Source organism: Staurois parvus, unplaced genomic scaffold (genome assembly GCF_062004578.1).
Source record: "Staurois parvus isolate SC_StPar_1 unplaced genomic scaffold, SC_StPar_1.0 ptg000155l, whole genome shotgun sequence".
Taxonomy (NCBI): Eukaryota; Metazoa; Chordata; class Amphibia; order Anura; family Ranidae; genus Staurois; species Staurois parvus.
In genome coordinates this window covers 5,388,080-5,405,927 of record NW_028317951.1, presented here as the reverse complement: position 1 = coordinate 5,405,927, position 17,848 = coordinate 5,388,080, and positions in this window count along the sequence as shown.

The window sequence follows — 17,848 nt, the reverse complement described above, 5'->3', positions numbered from 1 at the left end:
TACTTACTTTTCTTTAAATAACTCCCGATATTTCTCATGCTCCAAATATGAAAGTGGTGTCTAGGAAGATTACTTAATGCTGGAGATTGTCATAAAAACACTAGTGAGAAAAAAATCTGTGGGATTCAATACAAACTTGCAGACTTGCCATAAAATTCTGGTTTTTGAATGCTGGTAACAAGGTGAATCATTTTTTTTTGGACTCTCAGTGTGGTTTAAGTCATTAGTGCATCCTAACTTCTCATAGCAAACAGAGCTTAAAGTGGTATAAAACCTAAAAGCAAACATTTTTTATATTGCAGCTTACCAATTATTAGATGTGGTGGGTGCATCTGTTTTATTTTTTAGACTTTCTTTCTTTTCTTTTCAGCTGGTAATCTAGCTAGTAAGTCTGTTGTTTTTCAACAGAACACGCTCTCCTGAAAATGTAACAGTTAAGAGTGTCAAGACAAACTACTTACTACTTACAATGATCAGCTTTTATTTATGCATGTAAAACCTTTATCCCCCCAAAAAACAGGTGATGTAACTGTTTTCATTAGTAGAGCTACAAAGGCTAGCAGATTGCCTTGGTGCAGCACGAGAACTACAAGACTCAAGCACAAATGGTGATGAAACCCACCCTACTTTAAAACGCACAATTCACAGTTAGGACTGCTATAACACTGCAGGTTTTTGTTAATTCAGCTGACAAACATATTTGGTTAGTTACACATTAAGAAAGAATCTAAGGAATGCAAACACTAGATGCTATCAATTGTCTGATAAAGTAGGCACATGTTCAAAGACCTGCAAAATAACTCGTGATATGTATTTAGTAATTTTATCACATATACCTGGACATCGGGAAGCTGTGATCTTAAAAGAACTTTATTATGAGAGAAATGTGTAGCCTGCCATTGCTGGCTAAAACTGATAGTTGTCCGGCTCATACTTTGTTCTTAATACTTTCTGAATTACTAACCCAGATCAAGTATAGAGACTAGTTCTTAATCTTATCCAGCATGTATTTGCTGCATGCTTGTTCTAGGTCACACTATGTTTTTAATACTTTCTGAATTACTAACCCAGATAAAGTATAGAGACTAGGTCTTAAAGCAGAGCTCCAGGTTCCGCCCCCCCCCCCCAAAGAAAAATAAAAATTCAGCAGCTACAAATACTGACTTTTAATATAAGGACACTTATCTATCCAGGGATCCAGCGATGTCCTCACCTGAGCAGATTCTTCAATCGGCTTAGGGTGCAGGTGCTGGCATCTTTAGTAAGGGGATCCGGAAGTGAAGCCTTTTGACTTCACAGCCAGTTTTATACTGTGTATTCACGAATCATGCTGCGGTTTGTGAATGGTCCCACAGTCTTCTGGAACCTGTGGGTGGCCCAGAAGGCTGCAGGGGAAGGAAGGGGGCTGAACTTCCGATTCAGATCGCGGTGGCGCATCTGACTGGAAGTGGGAGTGGGTACCTGTCCAAACCAGGTACCCGCACTCCCCTGCCCCCCCCAAAAATGTGACAGTGGAAGGGGGAAAGAGAAGTTTCGCTTTAATGACTTCCAGCATTTATTTGCTGTATGCTTGTTCTGGGTCTGTGATTGTCAAAGCCACCCAACTGAGAAGACGGCCAACAGGAAGTGCTCACATACTTCTCTTAACAGGTGTGGTGTAGAGATTAATTACAGCCAACAAATAATATCATTCAGTACTGACTACACTATATTGACAAATGTTTGTAAATACCCAACCATCACACCAGTATGAGTTGGTTGGACGACCCATTGTAAAAATCATGGACAATAATATGCCTTCCCCCACCCTTTATGGCTAAAAAAGCCTCCACTTTTCTGTGAAGACTTTCCGCCAGATTGTGGAATGCGACTATGGAAATGTGGGGCTATTTGGAAGGTCAAGTTGGACAAGGAGACCACTCCTTCTACTAAACAGCAAGTACTTTGGATTCTTTATCACTTCATAGAGTTAACTGTCCCTTCACCCTACCTCGAGCTTTCATCAGAATATTTAGCACTAAGGGATTTGTTGTGAAATGTCTTTACTTTTAAATCACATTTTTGCGTAATTGGAACAATTATGGTTTTGTAAGAAAACCTGTATATGATATTAAAAATGCCTGACACTGAGCAAAAAAAGTGAAGAAAGATAGCTGATGCCAGACTTTCCTCTTTTTTCGGGTACAGTGGATAAAAAAAGTCTGACACTCCTGTTATAATGTCAGGTTTCTGTGGTGTAAAAAAAATTGAGACAAAGATAAATAATTTCAGAACTTTTTCCACTTTTAATGTGACCTATAAACTGTACAACTCAGTTGAACAACAAACTGAAATCGTTTAGGTGGAGAGAAGTAGAAATAAAAATTTTTAAATAATATGGTTGCTAATACTTTGTTGAAGCACCTTTTAATTTTATTACAGCACTCAGTCTTTTTGGGTATGAGTCTTTCAGGCATGGCACATCTTGACTTGGCAATATTTGCCTATTTTTCCTTGCAAAAAGACTCCAAATCTGTCAGATTGCAAGGGCATCTCCTGTGCACACGTAATAATAAAGTGCTACAGTGAGCGCTCTAAAACCAGAAGCAGCTGAACATTCAAGGAAACCACATAAAACCTTGTAAAATAGCATAAAATATAAAATGCAGCGCTAAAAATTTAAATGAAAAGTACCAATGACAATAATACGCAATCAATATAAGGTGAAAAATGCAAAAGAAATAAAGTCCTGTAATGGTGCTCCCTGCGTTCCCAGTGGAAATGCGCACTAACCAGAGGCGTATTAAAAATACATGGTGTGTAAATATCCTGAAGATCCCCCCTCTCTCTGGTCAGAATGTGGACTGGAACTGAAGATAGTGAGGATGAAGTGCCGTCATGTGGTGAAGATAGGGTCCAAAATGCCGGAGATCCCCTTTCAGGGATGTGTGGGTAAGGAATCCTTGGTGACAAATCATTCCCCTCTCTGGAGCTGATAGGTGGATCACAGCAGGGCTCTGAAAGTTGAAAAGCTCCTCACAGGAGACCAAGGGAAATACTCATAGTGTAGTATTAAAAGTAGAAGCTTTATTAAACAAATATAGTGGGTATAAAGGTGAAATGGATCACAGTGTCAGGTACATGCGAATGACTGAGCATCCAAGCTCCACATGGCACCGGCGGCGTGACGTCACGACGTTCCGGGCTCCACCTGACCATTTCGTGCGCACGCACTTCCTCAGAGGCAGAGACAAAGGCACAGCCCTCTTCACATCAGCCCACAGATTTTCCATTGGATTCAGGTCTGGGCTCTGCCTGGGCCATTCCAAAACTTTCATCTTCTTCTGGTGAAGCCATTCCTTTATTGATTTGCATGTATGCTTTGGGTCATTGTCATCCTGAAAAATGAAGTTCCTCTTCATGTTCAGCTTTGTAGTAGAAGCCTAAAGGTTTTGTGCCAATATTGACTGGTATTTGGAACTGTTCATAATCCCCTCTACCTTGACTAAGGCCTCAGTTCCAGCTGAATAAAAACAGCCCCAAAGCATGATGCTGTTACCACAATGCTTCACTGTGGGCATGGTGTTCTTTTGGTGATGTGCAGTGTTGTTTTTGTGCCAAACATATCTTTTGGAATTATGGCCAAAAAGTTCAACCTCGGTTTCATCAGACCATAACACATTTTCCCACATGCTTTTGTGAGACTTCAGATGTGTTTTTGCAAAATTTAGCCAGGCTTTGATGTTTTCTTCATAAGAAAAGGCTTCCGTCTTGCCACTCTACCCCATAGCCCAGACATATGAAGAATACGGGAGATTGTTGTCACATGTACCACACAATCAGTACTTGCCAGATATTCCTGCAGCTCCTTTAATGTTGCAGTAGGCCTCTTGGCAGCATCCCAGACCAGTTTTCTTCTCGTCTTTTCATCAATTTTGGAGGGACGTCCAGTTTTTGGTAATGTCACTGTTGAGCCATATTTTCTCCACTTGATGATGACTATCTTCACTGTGTTCCATTGTATATCTAATGCCTCAGACATTCTTTTGTACCCTTCTCCTAACTGATACCTTTTAACAATGAGATCCCTCTGATGCATTGGAAGCTAAGAAAAACTAAGAAAATGACAGGAAAGACCTACTAGAACAGCTGAACTTTATTTGGGGTTATTCAGAAGCACTTTAAATGATGGCAGGTGTGTACTGACTCCTATTTAACATGATTTTTAATGTGATTGCTTAATTCTGAACACAGCTACATCCCCAGTTATAAGAGGGTGTGCACACTTATGCAACCACATTACTTTAGTTTTTTATATTTACCCCCCCCCCCCCAAAAAAAAAAAAATATTCAGTTTGTTTTTCAATTGAGTTGTACAGTTTATAGGTCACATTAAAGGTGGAAAAAGTTCTGAAATGTTTTATCTTTGTCTCATTTCTTATATCACAGAAACCTGACATTTTAACAGAGGTGTATAGACTTTTTATATCCACTGTATCTAAGTATTTTGTTCTTGTGTTACATAGAACACAGTGCTTTCACATTTTTCTATTGTGTTATTCCATTTATTGCAAAAACATGAAAACAGAAGGAAATCCAGAACAGAAAAAAACATTTTGTCATACATGGGAGGAAAAGTCCTTTACCAGAATAGAAGTCCAAGTCTGACCACTCATCCTGTCTTTTTTTGTGGTGGCTGTGGACCTTTGTTTTCTATGTCATTTGTATAATTCTGGTCAAATGTATCATATGAGAAGCATAGACAATCCAGATACAGCAATATTAAATTATACATTATACTCTAGATTGTGCATCTCCGAACCCTCCCAGTTTCCATCATAATGTTTCTTCCTGATTTTGTCCAACAAGGGTTGCCTTGAAGCAATTTCTATACACCAGCAGAAATACACTGCAGTCAAAGCAGACTTACCATGCCAAAACATCCATCAGGCAGCAAACAGAATCAATAATAAAACTTCTTCTACATACTTTAAATAGCTGATGTATAATACTTGGGAAAAGCAAAATATTAGTATTTCCCAAAACATTTTCCTATAGGTTTCACCTTTAGTTTTCAAACTGGCCTTTTTTCCATCCTGAAATTATAATCAATAGGGTGATTACAATTGTTAATTTACTGCAACTTGACTGGATTGTTCTGTGGATAGCTTTTAAAAGTAGATTGGAACTTCTCAGGATAATGTATATAAAGAGTGTTATAAAAAAAAAAAAAAAAAACATTTTGCGTCGTAACTTAATTTGTTGCTCATACCTGCATAGCAGTAAAAGAAGGCTTCCTGCCGTGTGTATACATAACTTTGACACTTGATGTATATTTTAGAAGTGTCTTGCTGTAAAACCTTCTTTAAATGACACCACAGCATTTCAATAAGACTGAGGTCAGGACCTGGTCCATCTAACATACAGAAATTTTTATGTAAGCCATTTTTTTGCTTTTTTTACTTCACTGTTTTAGATCCTTGTCTTGAAACATGACCTAACTTGCATGCATAAAATCTGACTAAAAATCAGTGAGCCAATTACACTAGCAGGAAATTACATTTCTGGGGAAGTTTTGTACACTAAATATGTAAAGAGGGCCTTCACATTGCCATATTGTATTGCGTTTTGCAGAGAATTAAAGCAGCTTCAGATGAAAGGTAGCATTTAATAACACTTAATTACAGTATATTATTATTATTATTATTATACAGGATTTATATAGCACCAACAGTTTGCTCAGCGCTTTACAAAATAAAAGGAGACAATACAGCAACAATACAGTTCAATACAAGAGGGATAGGAGGGCCCTGATCCTTGGAGCTTACAATCTAAGAGATTGTATAGCAGTTGTATATTTATATTTTATTGTATTATACTTTATTTGCTATTTTTTTGCATTGAAAATTGAGTTACCCATAGACATCCTGACATTCTGTGCTATAAATCCCTCATACAACTTGGAACTCATTAATTCCCTAATAAATGCAATACATCCAGCAAAGAAGCCCCAGACCATTATAGTCACTTCATTATGCTTCACAGTGGGGACAAGGTTTTTGTCTTGGTATGTAGTGTGTTTCTTGCTAGAAACACTAGAAACATATGTATATTTACTAGACAGCTTATCTTTGGCTCATCTATTCGTAAAAAAATGTTCAAGTAATGATGTGATAAGTCTTTAGAAACATAAAGCAGGCAGAGTTTTCATAGCTCAGTTTTTTTGCTTTGTGTTTCCTATGTTTTTCCTATGGTAGCTTCAGAAACTCAGATTTTGATACATTCAGTAGATATCTCAAGATTATAAGCCATCACCCTAGGGTTCTTTGTTGCTTGTCTGAGGATTGAACACAATTCCCTTGCACTGATCTTAGTAAAAGTTCTACTATTAGTGAGTGTAAACTAGCTACGTGACTATGAATGGATGAAAGATCAAAACTTTAGCCAATTTTATGTATTTCTTTCCAGTCTTTTTCTCTGTTTCTGACAGGTCCCCTGAAATCTTCTATTGATCAGGCCATATTGTACATCAAAAAAATTTTGTTGCCAAGGGCAGATGCCAGATAACCAAAGTTAAGTCATTTTTCTTACATAGCAGAGCTGGTCAAACTCACGATTTAATTGAATAACCTTTTTCAGGATGGTATTGTCCTAGATTTTCACATAGACTTTGCTTTATTGACCAACATTGCTCAACATAAATGAATACCCCCTTTTATTATTTGTTCATTTTATTTATTTCAGGTACTTATATAGCGCTGTCAATTTATGCAGCACTTTACATATATATATTGTACATTCACGTCAGTCCCTAACCCTCAAGGGGTGTACAATCTAAGGTCCCTAACTTACATTCATACATACACATATTAGGGCCAATTTAGACAGGATCCAATTAACTTACCAGCATGTCTTTGGAGTGTGGAAGGAAATCGGAGTTCCCAGGGGAAACCCACACAGACACAGGGAGAACAAGCAAACTCCAGGCATGTGGTGCCGTGGCTGGGTTTCGAACCAATGACCCTAGTACTGCCAGGCGGAAGTGCTAACCATTTAGCCACTGTGCTGCCCTGTGCTTTTGAAATATAAGATTTTAATCAATATCTCAGTGAACACAAGAACAATTTTGACAAATTTTGACAAAACTGAGTTTTATAGAACAGATGTTCACATGTTTAGCTCATTTCATGAAAGTAAGGTTAATATAACTTAGAATACAAAATCTTCAGTTTTACTCAAATTAGTTGATGCAAAAATGAATACACCCCAAACCAAAAACTACTACATCTAGTATTTTGTATGACCTCCATGATTTGTAAGGACAGCACCAAATCTTCTAGGCATGGAATGAACAGGTTGGTGACATATTGCAACATCTATCTTTTTCCATTCTTCAAGAATGACTTTTAGAGCCTGGATGCTGGATGGAGAGTAATGCTCATCTTATCTCTTAAAATTCCCTATAGGTATTTGATTGGGTTCATATCACGAGACATACTTGGCCACTGAATCACTTTCACTGTTCTTCTTCAGGATTGCAACAGTGGCCTTAGATGTATGTTTTGGATCATTGTCATGTTAGAAACGTGCACGGCGACCAAGGGTACGGGTACGGTAGGGTTCTTCAACCCTTTTCATCAGAAAATGCTCCTATTGAGGTCTTAACTTCAGTGGATGGCCTGGACATCTCTGTGAAATGGTTGCAGTTCCATCTTTGTTAAATTTTTGTATCACTTTTGCTACAGTATTCTGACTGATAAGTAAAGCTTTGCTGATCTTCTTGTAGTCTTCACCTTTCTTGTGTAAAGAAATTATTTTCTTTCTCAGGCCTTGTCACATTTGTCTTCCATGTGCCATTGCTGACAGCATGAAATGGGAAGAGTTTTCTTTGTTACATAATGCCCTTTTATAATCAGCTGTGTGCTGTACACCTGTTTAATGAATAATTGGACTCACCTGCAGTTGTATTCTTGTTAATTAGGATTTTGTTGTCTAAAATTTACTTTTGCTCCTAAGACTTTCATTGGGGTGTATTCATTTTTGCTACATGATCTTGAATAAATTTGCTAGGAAAATACTTTTTTGTGTGTGCAAAATAGTAAATCTTGTTTGCAATCAATGGCCCGCATTTGTGGGAGTAATTTGTAGTATAGTGTCCCATAGAAAATGTTGATTCTGAAAGGAAAGTAAAGGTTTTGCTGACAAAAGTGTTGGGGTGTACTCATTTATGCTGAGCACTGTAGGTTAAATCACTTGTTCAGTAAATATATGGCAAAGCAAAATGTTGTGCATGTTGTTTATTAAGATATTAGTTATCTGAAATTGTTTGTCTTTTTTCTCTCCGGGACTTTGTTTATATGGTGCTGACTCTAGTTCTTCATTCTTCATAGAACATTGATCCATTCAGCTCAGTGACCGACACCCCTAAGGCAGTTGATAGTTTTATATCTGAATGGTAGAACAAATTATCAGAATGTTTTGTGATCTGTCAGAGGAAATCACAAAGCAAACCTATGTTCCCTTGAGGGAACCAAATTGGGGGCCCCTGCTCTGCAGAGTAGGAATGCTACATTTCACAATGGTTAGAATCTATTGCAATTCCTACTATATAGTAGTACAACTTAGCAGTAAAACTTCTGTTGGTGTCCTCTTTGCTGTTGTATACAACAGGTTTGTACTTTGCATACTTACCTGCAGTGTGCAGATTTTACTGGTAGGAATGTAAGTGAATTGTGTTCTCCTCACCCTTTCCTCTTTATAATATATAAGATCCATGATGAATTTAGGGCTTGGACACGTTTTTTTAAAGCACTCTGAATGTCAATCAAAGCACCTGTCACTAAAGCTTACAATCCTGTTTACATGTTGCGTTTGGTTTGTTTTGCTTCGCTTCAAAAATTGTAACCCAAGTCACTTTCTTGGTGCTTTGTAGCATCTTCAAAGCCTCCATAGAGGTCTATGACAAGGCTTGCTTACAGCACCTGAAGCTTTTAAGAGGCTTTTATTATGCTTTAGCTTTGCTTTGTTTCATAGGTTTTTCAGGTATGAGATATCCCAGGATGCACTGGTAAGCCAACAAGTGAACCGGAAAGATGTCATCAGCAGTCACTTCTGATTCATGTGTGTATTTTCCAGGAGTGCCTGGTGCAGATGTCACATCTGGTGTGCAGCGTGGAGCAGCAGGAAGGTGAGCGAGGTCCAAACTGGAGTGCACGTGGTGTGCAACATGGGATTGCTATAGCAGAAGATGAGTGGGGACCGGAGAGAGAAGACTGAGTGGTGGAGGATCAGCAGAGCTGGGTACCGGAGCAGGAGAAACTGAAAATGTTACACATGGTGCATAGCACAGGAGAAATGTAGCAGGAGTTGAGCAGGGACCAGCAAGAGAAGAGGATCAGCAGAGCTGAGGGTTACTACAGGATGGGGGATCAGCAGAGCTGGGGGTTACTACTGATTGGGGAATCAGCAGAGCTGGAGGTTACTACTGAGTGGAGCATCAACAGAGCTTCGGGGTACTACTGAGAAGGGGATCTGCTGAACAAGGGTACTAATAAGCTGGGATCACCTGAATTAGAGTACCAATGATCTGGGGATCTGCTGAACAGGAGTACTAATGAGCTGGGGATCTGCTGAGTGGGGGTACTACTCAGCTGGGGTTCTACTGGGCCCCTTTAAAACAAATTGATAATCAACACATACACAGGGCATTTGCCAAGCTTCATTAAAGCTTCAAAAAAACATCATAGAAGCATCACAAAAGCATCAAAAACACATAAAAAAAGCATGTTGAAGCAGTAGGCACTTTAATGTATGTTAAAGTTGAAGCAAGTGTAAATGAGCCCTTACAGTCATGTTGCTTTCATCCCTTGGGCAGGAAGAAGCACAGCAGTGATCAAAAAAAGGCAGCTCATGATATCAGATAGGTTGGTTATAAGGTAACCCCTTTTCTAAGTGAGGGATTCATTATTATGACATGTTCTTGTTCACAAATACCACACCAACAATATTTTACTTTCATTTTTTCAGATAAACAGCTGTTAGAGTGTATTATTCCATAATCTACCACACACATGGTGATCTTCTGATCTTCATATTGTGATGACTGCCCTGCCTAAAGGAAGAGAGAATGGCTATTAGAGATTTGCATTTCCCATAGCAGCATGTACTGATGCCATTATGGCTAATGGAACCATTACAATGTGCCTAAGGCTATTTTTCTTATCCCAAGAAGTGTAAAAATTAAAACAGTCATATTTCTGCAACCGCAGGAATGTTGGTTTGCTGTAAAACAGACTCTGCCTCTAACTTCTTTTTTAAGATGGTTAAATGGATCATTAAAGATGGTAGATTGTATTGTGTCTCTCTCAAAGAACACCTGCATACGTTTATCTTTTGAAAGACATGCACTATGCAGCATGCGAGATGACATATATATTCTATCAGGTACAGGTATAAACTGATAGAGAGGCTTTCAAAATGAATTATGATGTCATCTGGTGAAACTAAACTAAACTTTCTTTGAATTAATATTTAACTATGATTTTAGATTAGTTAGATAGTTTAGGCACTGTTTACCTGTATTTTTGCCAGGCTCTATCTTTTTTTATCTCTTAGATATTTGAGTAGAGATGTGGTAGCTTCTATTTTAGCTCCCCTTGCCTGCTGTCGCAATTACAAGGATGCCATTCTCATTGCTGGATTCTTATTTATTCATTTTACATGGTGGAAAATGAAACTAAAAATGGAAATTGGCAGAGCCCATAAAAAATATCAAAATAATTATAATTTGTGTCCAATCACTTATAACTTATGTACATTCACTGGATTGAATTATTAGAAGTAAGTTTTTTTTGAAAATGCAAAATAATTGATTTCATTAAAGGTATTTCAATAGTGGGTATTTTAAAAGTTTGTCATGCACTGGCAAAACTGCTCTGGTAATGTGCAACTCCAGATTTTTTTTATAACTTTGAATAAAGTGAGCATGGGTTAGAACCTCTGTGAATATTGTTTTGCCACCTTTGGCCCAGTTGGGAAGATTTCCTCATATCCTGAGTTGGCAGAACAGTAAGTTAGGGAATTCTTCTTTCTTCCTGTTCCTGTCACGCAATGGAAAGTGAGAATGTTTCCTAACGATACAGACAGCAATAAAAACACAAAAAAGATTTAGCTCTTCCCCATTTTATCCAAAACTAAAAAAATTGTCTTAGTATTGGGGAAGACACTTTTGACTGTCTGCATACTGCTCTACTGTGAACAATATGTAATTTGAAATGAACGTATAGCCTGCGTTCAGATAGGCAGCTAATGAACAAGTAGGGACACACATACCAGCAGATGAAGCATGGGCAGGGGCGGACTGACCATTTGGAAACTCGGGCACTGCCCGAGGGCCCGTGGTCAGTAGGGGGCCCCATGAGATGCCCCTGGTACCTTTTTCATAGGCTTTTTTGAGTTTGGGCAAGGACACAGGGGCCCCATGATCCCCTATTGCCCTGGGGCCCCATGAGTTGTCAGTCCGCCCCTGAGCATGGGTCCAGTAAGAAGGATGAGAAAATGTGGAGATCCAAAAAAAGTGGAACTTTACTCACGTTCACACGAGCAATACGGTGTCCTGGAGCTCCCTTTAACAGCTGTTGACATCTACAGCCAGTCTTCTTGCCAGTACCCGATCTTTAGCTGGTTTGATTGGCCAGGCTGAGATGGCATCACTAAGCGCATGAACCAGAGTCTATTTATCATGGCAGATGCTGAAACTATACTCTGAGCTGTACAGTCCAGAAAGGCAAGAGTAGACAGAAAGAAGATATGAGGCACTACTGAGGAATCTGTTACTAGAAAAACTGGGTGGTGTTATTTGTTTTGACTTTTGGCTTGAGCCAGCCTGTGTGATCTTTGTGTGCCCATGATGGGATCTACTTTGGAGGTGCGCTCCCTGACAGGCAAAAGAGGAGACACATGGCTGATGAAACTGCATGTGTACGGCTAATTTAACAGTATACCCCTACCCCTGAGGAATAAAAGAACAAAGACTTTGAAAAGTGTTGGGTTACCCAAACAAAGACTTTGAAAAGTGTTGGGTTACCCAACAGAAGGACCATTAGTAGAATTAAAAGAGAAGTATGGGAAACATAAAAAAATAAAATCATACCTATTTGCATCTGTCCCCCACTGACTCTAAGGGTAAGAACTGAGCAATCACATGACCGCTGATTGCTAAGTTCTCATTGCCGCTGTGAACAATCTGCCCTGTCTGCTCTGAGCCCCCCCCCCCCCCGCACTCACTGGAGCACAGGAATGTGGAGGGTGCTGCTGGCTCAGGCTCTCAGCAGCTTGCTGAGAAGCTGAGCCAGGTGCCACTCCAGAGTCTGGGGTGGATCCTGACCATATGGTTGTGATCCTTTTCCAGCCTGGACTGGCTCTGTGATGTCAGCCAACAGCAGGCTTAAGCCCGCTGTCAGCTAAAAACGGGTAACAGGAGTACAGAAAGAGCTTTGGCTGTACTTCTCCTTTAAGACAGAATTTACATGTCTAAAGTCCAGTATGGGTTTTGATGGGGGCAACTACTCTGTTGTATTATATGATGTACACTATTCTGTCAATAATCATTTTTTTGTCATTGATCTTAATTGAACACGTTTTTATTATATATAGTAAATGGTTTTGGTCATAAAATAGACTTTTTTGTCCCACTGGAGGCTAATCAAATAGAAATTGCAGTGCAGACAGGCAGGTAAGTAACTCTAGTGCCTAAGAGTAAAGAAAGTTTGTCTCTTCTGCTTTAAAAATCGTTTTTCTTTCTCTTACACTTTGAGTTGGCAATAAAGGATCAGCCAGTCAAACGTGAGCCTTTTGGACTGAATAGGCCCTAGTTTTTTTTTGTGTCTTGAATACCCCAACAATAAGAGCTACCTGCCGTAAACCCTAACCTTTTTCTGTTCACCTGGGAGTTTTCAGCACCTTTGACCAGCTTTGCTTGTTCCAGCACCCCTTGTTGGATTCTGCATAATATTAAATTAATACAAAATCCAGAAGAACTACTGGGAACCATCATAATGGCCAAGTGTGCAGACCTAGGAACTCAAGTGCAGAGATATCTCCTATAGTATAGAGATCCAGAGAGGTCATTAGTAAATTGTAGGTTGTTTAACTCTCCAGCATCTATCAAAAATGGAACTATTAGTTTTGATTGGACTGACCTTTTAATGACTAGACAAATTACCCATATGAGATCTGTTTCCTAATACAATTCACTTAGAAAATAAGTGACTAATGTTTGCTTAAATGGAAGAAGAATTGACCCATCTGTGATTTCAGGAGCCCATACATTGACTACTGAAATGATGGTTCCTGGGCCACTGAGTGCAGCCAAGGTCACTATGAAAGCCAGACTGAATGTCAATAGTATGGTAAACTGTGTCGTATTAGCATTTTATCAGGACAATGTCTGTCTGTAGATCTGAACAGGCCTCTAATCATATTTTCACTTCATTGCTCAATAGAATAAATGAAAGTATTACTTCCTATAGACTACTACTGTACAGCTAGTGATTGTTTGATCTTCAGTTGTAAACAAAAGGGCTATTAAACATTTGTCTTTTGCTTCTAATTTAGAACTGCTAACCTCCATCTTCAGTAAATAAAATCCTTTTTCTCAAAAAGGAATCCATACATATCCACTATTTAATGGCCCTGTAATCTATTGTTCCTGAAATTGTATCTCACAGTGTTTTACTGCCTCCTTGTAATGTCCTCCATGAGGTCCTTATTTGCGGTCATGGGCACTAGTCTATGCACACTACAAATCCCACAGTCCATTGTCCATCACAATCAAGGGAAGGTGGCTACATTCCTACATACATGGAGACAATGGAGAATAAATGTAGCCACCCTTTAAATTTGCAGGAGTCTAAGAACAACAGAAGTAAATTAGGAATACATACTTGAATGGATGTTTTTTAAAATCCAGAATGCTATTCAAACCTGTAATATAAAGCTAGTTGAATGCTTTGACAAAATATTTATGGAATGATGAATTTTATGGATGCATTCCACAAGTTATTAGTTTAATTTGTTTTATTTTTAGTATGTATGTGATGATGTATTTCACAGAACATTCTCTAGAAGCTGCACTATTCAGACCATGCCGTGTAGTCTGAGAGCTTACACTCTAATGCTACTACCAAACAGACAAAATTGCAATATTGAAGTTTACCAGTTATTAGATGTGATGGCTGCATTACTTTTCGTTTTTAGTCTTTCTTTTTTTATTTTCAGCTGGTGATCTGGTCAATAAGTCTGTTCTTCAAAAGAACAAGCTCACTTGCAAATGTATCAGTTAAAGTATAACTAAAGACATTTTTTTTAGTCTACGATAGAGTGGAGATGGATTAGAACACCTGTCAGTTTTTATTGCTGTCTGTACCCCTGTTAGGGAGATTCACCCTCTCTATTTGTCCTGGTTACCATTATCATTGTAAGTGAAAGTAAAAGAACGCCACATTTTGGGTTGTCCCCAGAAAAGTAATAGAGGGGAAATTTTCCAATGGGGACACTAGTTCTGGTGACCTGAGTGTCCCCAAGGAATTCTCTTAATTCAAAGGGATTTCCCCTCACTTCCTGTTTTGGCTATGGCAAAGGAAGTAAAGGTAAATCTCCCCAATGGGACACAGATGGCAAAAAATAAACTGACAGGGGTTATAACCCTTTCTTACTTTACCCAAAATGAAAAATAAAGTTTTGCCTTTTGTGCGGAGACAAATTAGGGGTTCTTTCTAATGATCAGCTTTTATATATTCATGCAAAACCTTTATCCCAAAGGAAAAGGTAGCAGTACATCTAACACTCCCCTCCCCCCAGATTAAAATGGAACTACACTGCATCTGAGCATCAAAAAGCAAAAATGCTATTTAAATAAATTTTAATATTCAAAGCAAACTCCCCATCCCTCCATGTCTCCATGCTTTTTGGCTGAGAAATCACTTTTAAAAACACTCCTTTAGCATTTCCAGCTGTGGCTATCTTGAGGAAGAGCAGATGATTCCTGCAATTGACTTCATGGGATCCATCTGCCCTTAGTTCAGACATACTGTACAAGCAGGAGGGTGTGCTTGGCTGAGAAAACCCCTCCTTCCCTCCAGAAGACTCCTGGGATGTATGATTTCATTTGCCTAGGCAAGAAACCAGGAAGTAACTGAACAAATGTAAAAACATAGTTTAAAACAAGTAAATATGACATACGTTCCTATCTATTTACTAATGCTAGCAGCATAAGGATTAAAACTAGTCAATGCTGATTGGGAGAATGAAGTTCTGCTTTAACAATGCTGCTGTCCAAAGGTGCCCCCTGTGCTTCTTTGTCCAAAGTGGGGTCACAGGAGGCTGCTTTACTGGCCAGATTATCAGGTGAGAATAGAGGGGGGGGGAAAAGATCACAAATGCAGCCACTACATGTGATGATTGGTGAGCAGGGACGGACTGACCATTTGGAAACTCGGGCACTGCCCGAGGGCCCGGGGTCAGTATGGGGCCTCATGAAATGCCCCTAGTACCTTTTTCATAGGCTTTTTTAAGTTTGGGCAAGGACACAGGGGCCCCATGATCCCCTATTGCCCGGGGGCCCCATGAGTTTTCAGTCCGCCCCTGTTGGTGAGCTTCAACATATTACATTTTTGGTTTTGGGTTTAATACCGCTTTAACATTTTGGATTCTTGAAAGAAACTGGTGCATCCATAAGATAGATTGTCCTTATAGCCACAGTGGCAGACAAATTGGAAAAGTGTCCTTTTTCTGAAGAAGTGCTGTGCAAACACAGAAATAAGTTGAATCTATCTCTTACTAAATCTTAAAGCCTAACTCTGGGATTTACCAAAAAAATGACCCTTGCAGTGACAATCACCCACAACCGTAAGCACCTGAAGCCTGCCGGAGTGAGCGCCGGAGTGAGCTTACTCCTCTGCCCACTGATTTAATAACCATTTAGAGCGGTAGCAAACTCTGTTTTTCAAATATTACTTACAGGTAAGTGTATAATAAAGCTCACCTGTAGGTAAAATGTATATCTCCTAATTGTGCGCCGTTTAGGAGATATTCACATGTTTTACACTCAGTGATGTCCCTTCAGAGCGCTTTGCTGCGATCGTGACTCTTGTAAGCATGCTCGGGAGTGACGTCATCACAGCTCACATCATCAAACGGCTGGAGCCCGGGAAACCAGGAACCCGGATTGAAGACCAGGTGAAGATGGAAGCCATGTCAGCGGTGACAGCACTCCGCTGGTGGGGTTCATTGGTTCATTTTAAGGTAAGGCTTTCAGAATTATTATACAGGATTTATATAGCGCCAACAGTTTGCGCAGCGCTTTACAAAATGAAGGTAGACATTACAGTTACAATACAATTTCGTACAAGAGGAAACAGAGGGCCCTGCTCGTTAGAGCTTACAATATAGGAGATGTGCTAGTATGTGATACCATCACCCTGCAAGGGGCCCAGAATATTTTTTTTTGTCCAGGATTTACTACTGCTTTAACCCTTGCTGTGCGGAGGAGGTATTTTTGTGTAATTATTGGAGTTCAATTTTATTAATACTCTAATGCTCAGCCAATGCACTACAGTGAACAGTTTAGCTACTAACAAAGAGTGAAAACACTGCCACCCAGTGGTTAGAGTGTAGACTGCACCCATTGTCTGTTCGTCCCCTTTAACATGGGGCAAACTCCATTTTGATCAGCAGATGATCTGTCCCCTCATCCATTGCTAATCAGAGCAGAGCGGGCAGGTGACAGGGCCATGTCCGCTCGGTTTATAACTGAAAAACTGACAGGCGGACCTGATCAGACCCTCCATGTGAAAGGGACCTTAGTATAAGGACAGGATGGATCAGAAATGATCATCTCTAGTTTTCTCTATTTGTAAAACATTTCTTAATAACCTAGCTTTTTGCAATTTTAAAAGTCTGTTGTTTACAGACCCCAGTAGCGCAAGCTGAACATTTCATACAGCTGAATGACTCACAGCAGTGAGTTCTTTATCAGATAGTGTAATCCAAAGTTTTAATCACAGGAAGAAGGGAGACTGCTACAGTTGTGTTGGCTCCTTAGCTGACCCATAGTGCTCTTGGAATCTCTGGTGATATATTAATGCTGAACTCCGGGAATGTGACAGAAATACTCTTGCAGTGTCTCTGCTTCTGATAATGTGACAGCCAGTCACAATGATCACATGATCAGCTGATCCTTGCCACCCCCAGTGTAAAGATCCTGCTAAAGGGGCACCAGGGCTGGGAGATAATACATATAACCAAGCATTCAATTTAAAAACAAAATAAAAACCTTAGACACCATATTTCCCTCATTTTCAGAGGTTATTTCTATTTGTAAAACATTGACTTACCATTATATAAAACCTATGTGAAGCAGTTTTGATAAAAGAATTGAAGAATAACTAAAGGTAAAAAAAATTTAGTTTTGGTAAGAGTGGAAAGGGGTTAGAACACCTGTCAGATCTTTATTACTGTCTGTGCCGGTCCTTGGTCACCAAAACAGGAGTAGAGGGCAACTCTCCCATTGGGGACACTAGCTCTGGAGGTGCTGGTGACAACCAGGAATTCCCTCACTTTGCAGGGATTTCCTCTTACTTCTTGTTTTTGCTATGGGACAGGAAGTGAAAGGAAATCTCCCAAATAGGAAGGACACAAATGTAAAAAAAAACTGTCAGGGTTATAACGCTCTGCTACGCTCCAAAATTTTAAAAACAATTGTCACCGGTTCTATTTTAGTATCTAAGGTTTGTCCTAAAAATGATGGTTAGTGTACAGAAAATGTTTCACTTACAGTACTCTTCTGTTGCAAGTGATACATATAAATATA